This window comes from Panthera onca, chromosome C1 (assembly GCF_046562875.1).
Source record: "Panthera onca isolate mPanOnc1 chromosome C1, mPanOnc1 haplotype 2, whole genome shotgun sequence".
Lineage (NCBI taxonomy): Eukaryota > Metazoa > Chordata > Mammalia > Carnivora > Felidae > Panthera > Panthera onca.
Window position 1 is genome coordinate 208,807,212 of NC_138346.1, and position 17,824 is coordinate 208,825,035.

General features: G+C 53.0%; 1 protein-coding gene across 1 annotated transcript in view; it reads right to left on the reverse strand.

Moving 5' to 3' along the window:
* Nucleotides 1-852, reverse strand: part of ACTL8 (actin like 8) — a 60,041-nt gene extending 59,189 nt beyond the window's left edge. The window contains exon 1 of the mRNA XM_078450614.2: nucleotides 479-852. The gene's annotated coding sequence lies outside the window, so the exon portion shown is untranslated. The remainder of the gene's footprint in view (nucleotides 1-478) is intronic.
* Between the last annotated feature and the right edge of the window lie 16,972 nt (nucleotides 853-17,824).

Consider the following 17,824-nt stretch of genomic DNA (forward strand, 5'->3'; position numbering starts at 1 on the left):
ATAACATACAGCGTGAGTCACTTTGCAACCAGTCAGGAGGGAGAATCCACCCAGTAATCTGAATGGGGAAAGTTTTGTATAAAGAATTATTGCCTAAACATACTAGAAGACCAGACAAACAAGGGACTGGCTAGAAAGAATTAGAGAGAACTCTAGAGAATAGTATCCAGGAAGAATCCCTCTAGGGCTGACACAGAACCCCTAAGGAGCAACAAACCCCCCCCCCAACCTGGGCTGAATAGAGCCCCCAAGGAGGCACTCGCTACCCCAGACTGAGAGGAGCCCCTCCCCCGGCCACAAGGCTGAGACAGACCCCCCCAAGGAAGTACACGCACACACACACACACACACACACACCCTCCAGGGCTGCCAGCCAGACTCTGCGGACCAGGACATGGCTGTGGCCCACCACATGGCAAGCACTTGGCCTGGTGCCATGCTGGTGGAACTTGCTAGAAATCCACCCAGGGGGACTCACCAGAAATCTGCCCTGGAGGATACCACAGAAGCCGCCGCTGGTGACACACCCCACGTCAAAACTGCCAAAACTGCCTCCAAAGCGGTGCCGGGGGGGCTGCGGGCCGTGCACTGCAGGAGCCGGGAGCTGGGGAGGCAGAAGCCCGGAGCGCCCAGAATCAGGAAGCAGGGCCCTGTGCGGCCGCATGGGCCCCCCAGCGCCCTCTACTGGCCAGGCTGAGCCGGCTTGCAGGGAAGAAATTTAAAGGGCCCAGATCCATTTCCACCCGGCAGGCAAGAAGGATAGCTTTGGGGCAGCACAGGCAATCATGGACACACAGCACGTTCCGTCCCCTTGACTACTGAGCTTCCGTAGGAACCCTACTCACACCATTGAGCTCCTGACAACACAACTCTGCATTCCCACCCAAGGAGACACAGCCATCATTCTTAACACTTCTCATAAAATGAAACCAACAGCCCTAGAAGTCACCACTGACTGTATTTATTACTCCTCAAACCCCGTCACAGCTCCCCAGGATAGTCTGTCACCTAAAGACAAAATTGTAAAGTTAACTTCCCAAAGCTCGCATATAAAATAAAAACGGAAAGGGGAGAGAATGGTGAGTCGCTAAGTCTGTCTATGTATTGTAATCATTCGTTCAGGAACTGGAGGAATGACCTTGGGGTGGGTCCACGAGCCACGTGGACCCCTGTGCGTCAGCCGCCACCTTCTATCACCTGACCACCATAAGCCCCCACGTTGACCTCTGGGCCAGAGTGGCACCGTGGGTCCCCAAGAATCAGGGTTTATTCAGAACCAGTGCATAGCGATCCCTGACCCGTCTGTGTATGTCCTTTTCCCCAGTACACAGCCACCCTGGTAAATGGCCCCAGGTCCCTTTGGGGGAGGTTTGGAGGAATATTTACAGTAAGTACTTGCAGAAATGAGAAGGCTTCTTCCTCAAAGGGACCTGGCCTCCCAAGGGATTTTTCTGGGCTCGGGAATTGACTGAGGTATAGAAACTGGAGGAGAGGCAGAGACTCTCCGTCACGGCGGAGCATGCCAGGTTTTGGCTAACCAGACCCAGAGCTTTTTATGTTATGTATCTATCAAGCTGCCATTTATTTCATTTCCGGGGACACTTTGATCCAGTAGGCCACCACCAAAGATCCCTGTGGGCGAAGGCGTCCCAATTGCCTGCTGCCTTATGGTACATGTGCCCACCTCGTCCTTGGCAGTGATGTCCTGCCCCTTGGTCTCCGCTATTCCAGGATGCCCTTATACCCGCTGCAACCAAGGGGCCAATCCCAGCGGAGGCAGCCTCTGAGGTCACACCCAGCCTACAAAAGAGAAGCCACGCAGCATTTCAAGGATGCTCCCCTCACTCGTGTATTTGTCAACGCCTCTGTCTCCCGCTCCCTCTCGTGGAACATTGTTGGAGGGGGTGCAGATCACACACAAAGTGCCCAGTCCAGCATTCCTGTCTCCCCACGCCTTTGGATTCCCTCTTCCGATCACGACACTGCAGCGTCATTAACTGTAGGCCACCATTGGGTCCAGATCTCAGCCAACCAACCAAGTAAGCTGTTTCAACCACCTCTAACACTCACGCTAATAATCAAACCCAGAATCTCCAGTGAGTGCATGCGTGACAATTCACCAACCCAGTGTTATCGCCTGCCCTCTTCGGTCTAAAACCCTTGGAATCCACTCCTACATGGGTTCCCCAGAATTCTGCTGATACGTGTTAGCGAAGTCTTGCAATTCTTTGGGTGTCTTAGTGTGTCCCTGCCACGATGCTGAGATCTGGCCCTAGTTAGAGTCTAGTGACAACAGTAAGTAGTCTTTGTAAGCCTTGAGGAAAACGGGCATTCCCTCTCAAGGTATCTGTCCCCACCAAGGGTATTACAGGGTGTTTGTTTGTTTCTTTGAGAAAAAGAGATTGAGAGAGAGAGAGAGAGAGAGAGAGAGAGAGAGACTGTGTCTGCACCCAAGCAGGGAAGGGGCAGAGAGAGAGAGGAGAGAGAGAATCTTTTTTTTTAATTTTTTTAATGTTTTATTTATTTATTTTTGAGACAGAGAGAGACAGAGCATGAGCAGGGGAGGGGCAGAGACAAAGGGAGACACAGAATCCAAAGCAGGCTCCAGGCTCTGAGCTGTCAGCACAGAGCCAGACACAGGGCTCGAACTCATGGACTGTGAGATCATGACCTGAGCTGAAGTTGAACGCTCAACCAACTGAGCCACCCAGGCGCCCCGAGGAGAGAAAGAATCTTAAGCAGACTTCATGTCCAGCATGGAGCCCCACACGGGGCTCGATCTTATGACTGCAAGCTCATGACCCGAGCTGAAATCAAGAGTCGGACACTCAGCCACCTGAGCCACCCAGGCACCTTGTCACAGGGTTTTTAAACAGAGGGGAAATAGCCTCAGACACAGGAGGGAAAGCCACCACCACCTACAAGGGAGGCTCAGAGCCACTGGGGTTTAAGATCGTCCGTTTCATCTGGGCCCATCAGATAGATGTCCCCATTCCATGTTTCAGAACCCCTTTCCTTCCCCGTCAATGCCCTAATTTTCACATGAGCAATCTGTCAAGATGTGAATTCAATTGTGGTTGTAATTCAGCAACCGACACAATTAAATTTTCTGTTTGATTTTCAGCAATACCAGCCCTGCAGCTGCAAAATAATAATAATAATAATAATAATAATAATAATAATAATAACAGCTTCTCGAAAGTCTGTCATAAAGGCTTTCCAGTTCTCGGACCGTGACTTGAGCTGAGCCAATGGACCTGAGCTTCTCATCTTCTCTCTGTAAGCTCAAGAGCCCTCAAAAGCATCAATCCCACACCCCCACGGTCCTTATACTCGTCACCACTGCCATTAACGGCGAAGCACAGCATCACTCTGGCTCCCAAGGGACGTGCCTCGGTGGCACTTCATCTCAATCAACCACGGGTGATAGCTTGGTTAATTGCAGGGCCACTTCATGCCCTGGGTTACTAGCACCCCAGTTCCCACTGGCTCAGCACCACGTTCAAGCCCATGAGAAAACCAGTCTGGAAATCTCGTCTCTGCAGACTCACCCTCCCCCCGCCCCCCGTATCACTGCTGACACCAATTCTATACTGGTTTGGGTCTGATCAGGAAAAAGAAACCACACAGTAATTCCAACAGGGAAAGTTCCATATGAAGAATTATTCACTTCTAACAGGGGACCGAATGAACGGAGCATTGGCTAATAAAGAATAAAGAGAATTATAATTAATGTAAGGTTAGGAGCTAAAGGAATAGCCACGACCCAAAGAGCTGAGACAGAGCCCCCGAGGAAGAGACCCCACCTGGGGCAGAGACGGAGCCCCTAAGAATGCCACCCCCCCAAGGAACACCCCCTGAGGGGCTTTGGTGAGAGCCTGGAGGATGAGTTTCCCCACCCCACAAAGGTGAAATAAAGTTCCCAAGGCCTGAGGTAGAGTTCCCAAGAAAGAACGCCCCCCCCCATGCAGGGGTTGAGACAGAGCCCCCAAAAGGAGCTTCCTCGGAAGAGATTCCCCCACATCAGGCTGAGGGAGAACCCACAAGGAGGATCCCCTACCCTGGGGTGACGTAGAGGCCCCAAGAGGAGCCCCCACCCTGGGATGATATTGAACACAGAGCCTCCCCAAAAAGAAACCCCCACCAGGCTGAGCTAGAACCTGAGCTCCCCCCAGAGCTGAGGAAAAGCCCCCAAGGAAGAGCCCCCACCCCCACCCAGGACTGATGATAGAGAGCCTCAAGGAGAACCCTAAGGCTGATACAGAGCCCCCAAAAAGAGACCCCCCCATGAGGCTGAGATAGCTGCCCCCCCGCAAGGGGAAACTCACACCCCAGGCTGAGATAAGGCCCCCAAGGAAGAGTCCCCTCCTAAGGCTGAAAAATCTCCCCAAGGAAAAGCCCCTGAGCTGAGGAAATGTCCCCTAAAACACACACACCCCCTCCAGGGCTGCCAGCCAGACTCTGCGGACCAGGACATGGCTGTGGCCCACCACATGGCAAGCACTTGGCCTGGTGCCATGCTGGTGGAACTTGCTAGAAATCCACCCCGGGGGACTCACCAGAAATCTGCCCTGGAGGATACCACAGAAGCCGCCGCTGGTGACACACCCCACGTCAAAACTGCCAAAACTGCCTCCAAAGCGGTGCCGGGGGGGCTGCGGGCCATGCACTGCAGGAGCCAGGAGCTGGGGAGGCAGAAGCCCGGAGCGCCCAGAATCAGGAAGCAGGGCCCTGTGCGGCCGCATGGGCCCCCCAGCGCCCTCTACTGGCCAGGCTGAGCCGGCTTGCAGGGAAGAAATTTAAAGGGCCCAGATCCATTTCCACCCGGCAGGCAAGAAGGATGGCTTCCGGGCAGCACAGGCAACCACGTTATAATAAGCAGCAAAATGAAACATTACCCAGCAGTGAAAAAGATACGTGGCTTCATCTTAGAGCTATTAGGTTGAATGAGAGAAGCCAGACTCAAAGCCAGCGCCTTCTGTAAGGTCCCATTTACACCAAAGTCAGCAACAGGCAAACTGATTTACTGGGACAGAAAAATGTTTAAAAACAGGGTGGAGAGGGAGGTGTTTTACTGGAAAGAGGCACACTGGGACTTTCTGGGGTGACGGACGTATTCTCCGTGGTGAGTGGGACGGTGGTAATACAGGTGTAAACATTTGTGAAAACCCTTCAAACTGAAAATTTAAGGTCTGCGCGTCTCGTGGCAGGTAAATTATACCTCAATTTTTAAAAATCAGCCCCCGTGCGGTGCCTGGGTGGCTCAGTCGGTTAAGCATCCAACTTTGGCTCAGGTCATGATCTCACAGCTCATGAGTTTGAGTCCCGTGTCGGGTTCTGTGCTGACAGAGCCTGGAGCTTGCTTTGAATTCCATCTCTCTCTCTCTCTCTCTCTCTCTCTCTCCCTCTTCCCCTCCCTCACTCACGTTCTGTCTTTCTCCCTCTCTCTCAAAAATAAATAAACATTAAAAAAATGTTTGTAATTAGCCCCTGAATTTTTGGTTTCAAATCCAGTCACTGTTGGGGGTCCCTGGTTGCCTCAGTCGGTTCAGCATCTGACTTCGGCTCAGGTCATGCTCTCATGGTCCATAAGTTCGAGCCCTGCATTGGGCTCTGTGCCGACAGCTCAGAGCCTGGAGCCTGCTTCGGATTCTGTGTCTCCCTCTCTGCCCCTACCCTGCTCTCACTCTGTCTCTCTCTCTCTCAAAAATAAATAAACATTAAAAAAATTCTTTAAAAATATTCAGGGGCGCCTGGGTGGCTCAGTCGGTTGAGCGGCAGGCTTCGGCTCAGGTCATGATCTCATCGTCTGTGAGTTCGAGCCCCGCATCGGGCTCTGTGCTGACAGCTCAGAGCCTGGAGCCTGCTTCTGATTCTGTGTCTCCCTCTCTCTCTCTCTCTCAAAAGTAAGTAAACATGACATTTTTTTTTCACATCTGTGTACCACCTTCCACACAGTAGGTAAACAAATATGTTTGAGTAAACGAGTACAGGCGTGAATCGCACGCTCTTTGCTTTCCTCCCAGCAAACAACGTGACAAGACCCCCAAGTCACCAAGCTGCAGCGGTCCCCCCCCCCCGCCACCACCTTACCTGCGACATCACTTTTGGTTCCAGTTACCCACAGTCAGGCCCGGTCCCGTGGCAGGTGGTTTTCCGACGCACTCCCAGGAGGCCGGTAGCAGCCGCTACCTCACACGCCTACGTCATTCCCCTCCACTCCTCACGCGGGCATCTTATCATCTCACGTCGCCACAAGAAGGGTGATCACGGCACGTATCAGCTATTTTGAGAGAGAGACCGCATTCACAAAACTTTTATGACGGTCTATTGTTATGACTGCTCTATTTATTATTAGTTGTTCTTACCTCTTATTGTGCCTAATTTATAAGCCTTATCGAATGTGTGTACGGGATAGTTTGGTACTATCCACAGTTTCGGGCACCCACTGGGTGCCTCGGGGAAGCCCCCACCCCAGATAAGGGGGGACTACTATCCCGGCCTGCTTTTCCGCTTTTCCCATAGCTCTCTGCTTTGTGTTTAGTAGAAGCTCTTATTACGCTGATGTTGGTCTTCGGCAAGACGGCACGTCGCTCTGAGCCTTGCTCCACGCAGTCTTTGAAACAGGGATGCTACTCTTTCCCCCTCATTGTCTGAGGTGCAAGCACACGGAATGTTTAGCACGGGGTCCGTCCCAGAGCAAGGGCTCACCGCCATGAGTGAACAGTGGATGCCACCAGTTCTGAGAATCAAAATACGCGTTTTCGCGTTTGAACACCCCTGACATCGGAAGGCGCCGTGCAACCAGTGACATCTCGCCATCTCCTGGGACGGTGCCAGTCCTGACATAGGGGTCAGAGCCGGGACCAGAGCAACCCTGGTCGAAACTGTGCATGCTGTTGTCGCTTCCACATCCAGGGATCAAATAGCTTTCGATAAGAATAAGATAAAAATATGATGAGCTGAGAAAGCATCATGTCACCCTTTAGTTGGCAGCTGCTTTGCCTTCTTAGAGACACCTAAATTACTGGTGTGTTTTACAGTTGATGGTTTCTTGGATTTGATGAAATGCACCCCGGTGTTGTCATCCCAGTCTGTCTTCCCTGCTGCGGACAATTGGATTATCGTACCCCATTCTTCCTGCCTCCCTGTTAGACAGTCAGATGGCCATGCCTTCGTCAGGTGCCTGTAGTGCCTCCCCCCAGGGTAGAGCTTGGCCACGCAGCTCGCTTTGGCAGGTCAGCAGCAGGACAGTGCACCGGTTCCAAAACAAAGCCTCAGGAGACATCCTGTATCTCTGCCCAGCCATGGGAAGCAGACCCTGAGTTGCCACTAATACAAGGAGAGCAAGAGACACGTGTGGTCCGCCCGCAGCCTGAAGTAGAGACACCCGGCTGCCCAACCACCCTGAGCAAGAGTAATTGCCTGTAAGCCCCTGAGATTTGGGGAGTGCTACTTGTTATGCGGCATTGACATCGTAGCAATAGCTAATTCATCCATTGAACTACGTGTGAGGGCCAGTCCTCTGTATCTCCAGTTTCCAAACTGACCCCTGGACATAGTGGGTGTAGAGGGCACTCAGAGAGACACTCAGAGGTGGGGGGGAAAAGCAGGCTTGGGAATCACACAGACCTGGATTCAAATGTCAGCTCTTTGGGGCGCCTGGGTGGCTCAGTCAGTTAAGCATCTGACTTCGGCTCAGATCATGATCTCACGGTCTGTGGGTTCGAGCCCCGTGTCGGGCTCTGTGCTGACAGCTCGGAGCCTAGAGCTTGTTTCAGATTCTGTGTTTCCCTCTTTCTCTGACCCTCCCCTGTTCATGCTCTCTCTCTCTCTCTCTCTCTCTCTCTCTGTCTCAAAAATAAATAAATGTTAAAAAAAAATTTTTTAAAAATGTCAGCTCTGCCCCTTCCTAAGCCTCAGTTCCCTCACCTGCGAAGTGGGGCTTCTAGATTACAGGAGCGATGGGAGGTGCAACAAAGGGGGGTTCACCCAGTGCCTTGTTCTACTGGTCACTCGAGGAACACATCACTTCCCCCTTCCTTAGTAGGTGCTTGTGAGTGAATGTATGACCGAGACCCCTGTAACCCGCTTCTGCACCCCAGGACCTGCCAGAAAACTCTCTTCCAGGTGTTGCTGGCACAGGGCAGGCAAGATAGGAGGTCTTAGCAGGAACCAGGGGAGGCATTTACCAAGCTGCTCCAGAGGTTCACCCCCCACCCCCCGCTGAGGCCCCTGCTACCCATTCTATTCCAACCTGCTTGGCGTCCAGGTGCCCGACTGGTGCCAGGCTCGAGCTTGGCAGGCTTTGTGCTCCCCCAGGATTTCCTGCCCCAGTTATTCCCTGTGATAAAGGCAAGGGTGAGGAACACGAGGGGTTAAAGGGCTGCCCATCTGGTCCACACAGGGGGCGGGGGGCGGCCAGCTCTCCTAGCAGAAGATCCCAGGCATAGGGGCCCACGACCCCTACGGACCAACACATCCTAGGTCGCCCCACCACAGCCCCTGTTCTGGGCCAGAGTGACCAGCAAGGAGAGCTGGATTCCTGCCCAGACTCTGTGTCAGCCTGTTGGTGACCTGAGGCAGGTCCCTTAACCTCTCTGTTACCTCCATTTCTCTGGTCCGTACCGTGAGTGTATCTGGAAAGTCTCTGTGGTTCAGGTCACAGTCTCAGGCGAGAACCTGGTGCAGCCATAGATACCCTCCCAGGAACTGTGTAGAAACATCTACGGCCCAGGCCCTTGGAGCAGGTGACCCCATAAGAGCCATCCATTGGGCACTAGGAGCCCTGTGCTTCCTGGAATACTGGGGCTGGAGAGTCAGGAGCTTGTCCCCCGCCCAGACCCTCTCTGGTATCACTCTACCAAAGAAGCTCCACAGGGCCAGGGAAATAAACCCCAGTGGACCTTCCCCCTGAACTTCTCTTCTTGTGGCCTCAGAGATACCCAGGTTCCCGGCCTCCTCCCTCCCGGCTCATTAACCATCCCTTTGTTGCCATGGTGTTTCTGAGCCTTCCTCAGACAGCAAACCCAGAAACAAGCAGCAAATCAGATAAGTAGCCAATCTTGGGCTGAAGGGTCTACAGAGGTGACCTACACGCGCGCACACACACACACACACACACCCTGTACACACATATCCATGCACATAAATGCACATATCTGTACACTTGCATGCACACCTACAGGGGTGCCCCATGCGTGAATGCACGTGTGAGTGCATGCAACCCGTGTGTGCATATTTGCAGACATGCGTACACATACCTGTGTACGTGTGCATATGTAACGTGCGTGCACACACTGATCCTGTGCCTCAGCCCTGCACCACCCCACGAATACCATGGTGGCTCCAGAAGCCCAGTGACCATCACCGCCACCGTCACATTTTCTGCCCCTCCACCCTCTGACTCTGCTGTTTTCTTTCTGGCAAAGCCTTCAGTGCCCACCAAAGTCAGTAAGGCGTCGGGGCACAAATAGTTAAAACTGGGCAGCTGGGAACCATAGGATCATCAACCTTGTCACACCCTTGCTGTGTGATCTGGGGGGGGGGAGTTGTCAATGATAATATTGCTCAGGCAGTCACTGCTTCGTCACATTTCATTCAGCTTTCAACATGTATCAGGTACTACACAGAGTGCTTACCTCAATTTTGTCCTCACAACAAACTTACAAGATAGACATTATTATCACTGTATGTTATTTATCCACTACTGGCTACCAAATTATTCCAAAACTTAGCAACTTAAAATGACAAACACTCGTTACCTTATGTAACTTCCGAGGGTCAGGAACCCAGGAGCAGCCTGGCCAGATGGCCCTGGGTCTCCTGCAAGGTTGCAGCAGGCTGTCGGGCAGGGCTACTGTCCCATCATAAGGCCCGACTGGGGCTGGAGAATCCACTTCCAAACTCGTCCATGCCGCTGTTGGGAGGCCTCAGTTCCTCACCAGTTGGACCTCTCCATGGGCTGCCCGAGCAGTCCCACGACATGGCAGCTGGCTTCCCCCAGAGCTAGTCATCAGACAGAGGGAGAGAGAAGAAGAGAAGGAGAGGACCCAAGACAGGAACTGCAGAATCTATTCCAACCTAGTCTCCTAGCCTCACAAATGGACACCACCCCTTCTGCCGTATTCTGCTGGTCACAGACTCCAAGCCCGGTACAAGGTGGGGAGAGACCAATGAAGGGGGTAAACACCAGGAGATGGGGATCACTGGAGGCCATCATGGAAACCGGCTATCACATCCCATTTTACCGATGAAGAAATTGAGACTCAGATGAAGTGACTTGCCTCAGGTCAAACGGCAAGTGACGGAGGGGACATTTGGAGGCAAAACTTTCCAACTCCAACATCTATACCCTTCACTCCAAATCTTCTCCTCCCTCTGACATCAAGTGCTTTCCCGAATGTTAGAGGTGTTAGAAGAAGTCAGGCTGGATTATCTTTAAGGGCTCATCTATTTAGAAAGTTCAAAGGCTTAATTAGCAGAGCGGGACCTGAATCTATCTCCCGCCTTTCAACCACCAGGCTCTTGTCTATCTCAACATAGCAGCCCTCAACCCCAGTCTCGAACCATCTCTGGGTATTGGTTGCCTCACCCCTGCACACTTGCTAGAACTTCACAACCCCCGCCCCGGGGGAAGGACACGCACAGCTGAGTCTGGGAAGTGTGCAAACGTCCAAGAGCAAGCACAGCCATCCAGAAGGGAAAATGGTCTTGTCCCCACTTTGCAGGTGAGGAAGCTGAGAGCTGGAAAATTTCCAGCCAACAAGAACAGAACCAGAATAAAGGTCCTGATCCTCACCCTGGACGCTTCCCACTCCTGCCCCTTGGACTGGAGATTCCACCCAATCCTGGGTAAAGAGAGGTCACAGCCTGGAAGCCTGGTCCTGTCGCCTCCTCCATCGAGCCTGGTGTGTGGCCTCCTCCATCAGTCTGCCTCCTGCTGCTCACATCCCCTCAGCCTCACCGGGCTGTCAGCGGGCATATCAAAGGCAAGGAAGCCTGCCTGGTGAACACTGACCTTGTTCCAAATTACTCCGGGGGAAGGACACTCAGAATCAAGAGACAGCATTCGGCACAACAGCACGCAAACAGTTCAGAAAGAGGGGGAAAAATTAAGTCTTTGAAATAACATTAATCATGATAATGCTTTTGCTGGTTCCCTCCCTCGGTGTTTGTAGATGTTCTCTCTCGAGGCAGGCTTAACCCTGGAGGATCCGGGCTCTGCTAGAGTCCCCAGTGTCACATTCTCTCCCTCCCTCAGCCAAGAAGCTCTCCCAGTACTGTCTCTGCCCACCTGCCACCAGCCCGTCGGGGTCCAGGCGTCCCTCCAAGCAAGGTCAGAACGCACGGGTGAGGCAGGGAAAGTCACTGAAGGAAGCGGCTGTAATCAGGACTGGGGTGCCCCCGGCTCATCCCGGTTTGCCTCATTTTACGGCCGAAAGTCTGATGTCCCAGTCACCGCCTCTGTCCCAGGCAGACCACCCGGAGGAGCCACCCTCAGGCTGATCGCTAGCACGCGGTACCAGGGGTGCAACTGCACCCCCACCTCCATTCACATGCAGAAGCCCTAACCCCGCCGTGACTGCGCTGAGAGACAGGGCTCTAAGGAGGTGAGTAAGGCTAAGCAAGGTCAGAAGTAGAGGGCCCTAATCGTCTAGGACGGGGGAAGAGACACCAGGAGTGCGCATGCACCCAGGAAAGGCCACGTGACGACCCAGAGAGAAGGCGGCCGTCCGCAAGTTCGGGAGGGAGACCTCAGGAGAAACCAACCGTCCTGACACCTTGATCTCGGACTTCCAGCCTCCAGAACGGAGAGAAAATCAGCGGTACTGTGTTACGGCAGCCCAAACGCACCAACAGACGCGGGGGAAAATATAATAGTAGCGAAAACCAATACAGTAAGACCTTGGATCACGAGGAACGTGTTCGAATGTTCCGCAAGACGAGCAGACATTTCCAATACATTTTAACTTGACAAACGAGCGACGTCTTGCGACATGAGTCGTATGTGACGCCAAACGTCGCGTGATCACAACTGAGCCGATGGTTCTCGAAAGTCGCTTTGATACATGCGCGCTTTGGATGGCAAGCGTGTTTCCGGAGCGAATCTTGCTCGCAAACCAAGGTTTTACTGTACTTACACACCCCTCATGGTGTTCCTGGCACTACTCTAAGTCCCTGCACGTGGTGATTTCATCTTCATTGTGACCCCATGAAGTAGGTAGTATTATCGTCCCCATTTTGTAGATAAGGAAAGTGAAACACAAGGTTTCAGTAACTTTCTCCAAAGACTCCAACTAGGAAAAGTCAGCGCTGGGATTTGAACGCCCTCGGACTTACTGCAAAGCTCGGCTCCTCCCGGCTATGCGAGGGAAATTGAAAAATTGCCTGATTTTCAAATGTCGGCTGCTAATTAAGGAAAAAATAATATTTATGGGCATGAACAAAAGTGTCTAACTCTCAGCTGCCAGCTTGTAATTGCTGCTCTCAGAGAATTTCAGCAAGTCAGAATTAAAATTTCAGCCACCGCCACCGCCACGAGCTACCTCTGCCCTCCGGCGTGGGTGTGGATCCTACAACTGTGGGGTCGAGAGAGGAGGAAAGCGGGGAACGCAGGAGCCCACGGGGAATTTGGAGACTGTGGCATCTAAGCCCTCCTTTCACGACTGGCACCACCAGGCTCAGAGAGGTTAAATGGATCACCGAGGTCACACAGCAAGCCAACGATGGGGCCAGAGAGGCCTGTTCACCGGTCACCCGTCAAATCGAGGACAAAGGGGGTATTGTGTGGCCTCGTTCTGCTACTTGGCTTTCTCTAGGTCTCTGAATATGGCTTTCTATCCATTCGTCTGTCTGTCTGTCTGTCTGTCCATCCATCCACGCATCCATCCATTCATCCCATCAGCCAGCCAGTCGACCCGGTGTAAGGCCTGCCCTGCCTGTGGCCTCCTTGAAATCAGGGATTTTGCCTTACCTGTTTTTGTATTCCCAACTGCCACACGGTGGTTGTCCTTCACAGTCTCACCCGAGTTAACCCCTTCCCGGCTGTAATCCTTAGAAAAGGCACCTCACATCTCCAAGCCTCAGTTTCTCCGTCTACAAACCTGAGGGCGTAACCGCACCTGTTCCACGGTATCATGAGGAAGAGGCAAAGTGGGTGCGTGGCAGGTGCACAGGAAGAGCCAGCTGTGACCACCGGCTGCCATGAGGGGCTGGCACCCACCCAGCTCCACACTGCTGGCCCTGTGCTCTCCAAGGGATGGGACAGGCAGCTGGGAAGCCTCGCTGCAGGACGGGGGAGGGAGGTGCGGGGCTATAGCGGATCATAGAGAAAGGAGTGCAGGGCAAGGCTGCAGAGAGCTGACTGGAGATTCGGCACCGCAGGACGAAGCGGGCCAAGGGTCGGCCTGTCTGCAAGGGCCGCCGATCCGTCCGGGTCAGGGTCGATGCCCAGCCTCGGCGTCCTTGCTGGGACTGCACGGGCTCTGGGAGGGCCGCTGAGCCAGCTTCCAGAACCACGCAGAACTGCGCCGGCTTCCCCATCACCAGCTTCTGCGGAAAATCGACTGTGATAGGTTAACGTCTGCTCCGTTGCTGTTATCGGCTTTTAATTATACCTTTTTGTTGCTGTTGTTTAAAACTCAGACACCAAACTGGATCCAGCCACCTGAAATTAATCTTGGCGTCACATGGTGGTGTGGAAAAACGGGCCATCTGCTCTCGGGCTGCAGGGGAAGGAAAGGCAAGAGGAGGCCAGAGGGGAGGCGGGGGCTTAAGGCCACCGCTCAGTGTTTCTGCCTCTGACACTCTCCGTGGAGAGAGCCCTTCCTCGGGCGTCTTTGATAGCTTCCTTCTTCCTGCAACTGCTTAACAGCCCCTCCTGGGCACCGTGTTCCCGCTGGGCAGTTGAGCTACAGCTAAGAACAACCTGGTCCAGTTTCTCGTCCGAGACGTTTGCCATCTGACTCACTCACTGAGAATCTTAAGACATCTGACTTACTCACTGAGAATCGTAAGATTCTACAGGACGGCGTGGGGGCAGGGGTGGGAAATGGACCATTCATAGTCGCGGTTTTCTCCAGACCTATCAGCCCGAGATGTAGTGCAAGATTATGTTAATGTCCCCAGTGACATTTTATCAAAGGAATAAAAGTCCTCTACAAGGCACTCTACAAGGATCATCTCATGGGAGCTTTAGAGGGCTAATACTACACCCATTTTACAGACGAGAAAACTGAGGCTCAAATGGGACCAAAGTTGCCTCTGGGGAAGGAAGTGACAAAGCTGGGACTTGAACCGAGACCCGAATGATCCCCAAACCTGTTCTCATCACCATGAGGCTGCTCTACCTCTCACAGGAAAGTGTGGCGCTCCGGGTCCCTTCCGGTGCCCGCATTGGACCTGAGCGTGATCCCAGAATGCCGAGGACTGGGAAGGAGTGAGTGAGGGCCAAGGAGTGTGTTGGCGGTAGTAGGGATCAGTGGGCACAAATCTGGCTTTGGCGGGGGCAGTGCCCCCCCCAACTCCAATGTGGGGATGCTCAGCTCACCCGGTGGCGCTTTGTTCCCTCCTCTCTTCTCCATCCTGTCACTGCTGGGAAAGGACGTTTTGTCCTCTGTGGAACTGAGGCTGAAGAAAGCCGGTGTTTGGGGATTTGGGCTCCTGGCTCAGGGCACAGATGGCGTTAGGATCTACAAGGGGAGTCAGGCTCCCTGCACCCCCCCCACCCCCCCAGGGAGCATGGGAGCCTTGGGGGACCATGGGAGCCCTTTTCTTGACCGGACTTCTCTCTCCCTCTTTGTGCTCTCTTTTTTCCATTTTTTGATGTATTTTTGCTCAAGGGAAGGGTGGGGGAGGGTAAGGAGCTCTTTCCCCAGTATTTAGGGTTTTTCTTAATGAACACTCTTTTTTAGTTTATTTATTTATTTTGAGAGAGAGAGAGAGACAGACAGAGCATAAGCCGGGGAGGGGCAGAGAGAGAGGGAGACACAGAATCTGAAACAGGCTCCAGGCTCTGAGCTGTCAGCACAGAGCCCGACGCGGGGCTCGAACCCACAGACCGCAAGATCATGACCTGAGCCGAGGTCAGACGCGTAACCGACTGAGCCACCCAAGAGCTGGATGGTTAATAGACTGTGCCACCCAGGCTCCCCGAAGGTTTTTCTGGAAAGAGCATTCCTGCTCCCCCAGAAGCGAGCAGATCAGCCCAGGTCCCAGTATCCTTATCTGCAAGAACCCCTTGGAGCAGCCAAAGAATCTGCACCCTGTGTGGCTCAGGATTCCTTCTCCCACTGCCAGGAAGACCACCATCAGGGCTGTGTGAGGCTCCCCACTGCACTGCTGGGCCAAGTTCTCCCTAGCGACCTCAGACCTCCCACTGGCCAGACAGAGCTGGCCTGGCTCCCCCCTCGGATCCCTTCCACCCACTGGCTCGTCCTCCCTCGGCCTGGCCCACAGCACACATCGCCAAAGACCCCACGCAGTTGCCCAAGAAGGAACATTTGCCAGAAAGAAAAGTCTGCGTGGTCCATTTCTTGTCTCCCTGGGTTCATCTGCCAGCGCCCAGCTCCAGTTTTCTTTTCGACACGAGTCAACTTGGGACTCAAAATATAACAAACTCAGTAAATATGTTCTGCACGAGATGACCTTTAAAGAGAATACAGCATTCGGGGACGCCTGGGAGGCTCAGTCGGTTGAGCGTCCGACTTCGGCCCAGGTCATGATCTCACGGTCCGTGACTTCGAGCCCCACGCCGGGCTCTGTGCTGACAGCTCGGAGCCTGGAGCCCGCTTCGGATTCTGTGTCTCCCTCTCTCTCTGCCCCTCACCCACTCATGCTCTGTCTCTCAAAAAAATGAATAAACGATAAAAAAAATTTTTTTAAAAAGAGAATACAGCATTAGGATAAAAATATATACAGACACTAAACTGTGAACAGTGGTTGTTTTTGAGAAGGAGGAAGGTTACCAACGACTTTCACCTTCTAATATATTATATATAAATTTTCACTCTAAGTAAACATTACTTTCCTAATCAGGAAAATGAAATCGAGCTGTTTCAAAAAGAGACAAGAACAAGAAACCCCTCGGTTTGACAACTGGATGGGCTAGAAGAAAAGTCGGTAAACTATGGCGAGGGGGCCAAATCCGGCCCACCACCTATTTTTATAAATAAAGTTTTATTGGAACGCAACTGCATCCATTCACTTACGGATTGTCAAAGGGCGCCTTAGCCCTACCGCCTTAGAGTTGAGGAGCTGTGACAGAAATTGTACAGCCTGCAGAAACAAAAATAGTTACTGTTTGCTCCCTTCCAAAAATAAGTCTGCCCTGGTCCAGAAAAACAGAACTTTGTGAAGGAAAAATCAGTGTCCAGTGCCAAAGCGGGCGTCTAACGCATTTATAGGCTGACAATCCAGGCCTCACAGAAAACTGGATCCTTCGGGATTCAGGGTTCATCCTCTGCCTTCTTTCCCCATAGATGAGAGTCTCCTGTGCTCTGACCAATCACCTAGGGAGAACAATTCCAGAATTACCTCCACAAGGAGGTACCAGCCATACCGGCAATACCTCCGACAAGGTAAGTCCTTCCTTAAGTCTAACCTAAATCTTGCACGCACCTCCCCCCCGCCCCCAATCCTCCTGCCTCAACAGCTCAGACCCTTGGCTCAACCCTGGGCACTTGACTGGGTCTCCCGTTGTTCCTGGCTGAGTCTTGGATCTCGCTCAGTGCCCCATCAAGCCAGCAAGACCTCAGCTACCGGGAGGGAAGGTGGTGCTGTGGACAGCCGGCCTCGCCCCTTCCCTTCCGAGGCTCCAGGCCCCCGGGGATGTGCAGAGGCAGGGGCTGACCAGTGGGGTCCACCACACCAGCATTAAGAGAGCGCCGACGGCTCTGGAAGCAAGTGTCACCACTTCTGGAAGAACGATTACTTTAACGCTGCATAAACACCCACCCAGACCCATTCCACGGGGGTAAATGAAAGCACGAGAACATCTGGGCTGATTTATCTCAGCCAGAGGAAGCCAGAGAAATTCATTTCCCCCTCTAAACAATCTGCTCCGGGTCCTAAATATTCAATAATTTCCTAGCTGGGAAATAGATTTCCTCCCCTTCCCCATGGCAGGCGGTTTGCATTCTTATGCACGACATCATCGGGGTATTAGGGGGCACACTTTATAGCAGGCTCTGGGCCGCGGCCCCTAACCCTTTCCCAACTCAGGGAGACTTAGGAGCATATCAAGACCTCAGATCCCCTTTCCCACCCCCACCCCCAGCACCGTGTCAGGGCAGCCCCACCCGGTCCCTGAGCCAGGCCTACCGTGACTGCCCCAGCCCGGCCCGCCTAGCCCACCACCAGATCAGCTCAAGAAGAGGTCTGGCTGCCCAGACCTGGAATCTGGCGGGGGCTCAGTGCCCCTTAATTGTCCATTTGCTTGTCTGTCTTTCCCACGAGGGGGTGACTCTGAGGGCAAGGATCGTCTCAAGTTCATTCCTATATCCCCTGGTGTCTGATGAGTGAATGGAGAGATGAATGAATGACAAAAGAATAGAGAGGTAGATGGATGGCACTTTGAATGTTATTCACTTGAGTCCTTAAAGAAAGGACTGTGGTTTATTTATCTTCCTATCTCGGTGCCTGAAACATCATAAGCTGCCCATAAATGTTCGGTGAATTAATGTAGCAGAGAATGAGCCAGCATCACTGCCCTAACCAGACTGGAGGGCTGGGCTTCCTGGCCCCACCAAGATCGGGAATCGGCTCAATGCAGACTCTGACCCTTGAGTAGCCCCCGCCCCCATCAGGCCCTGGCAGAGGGTAG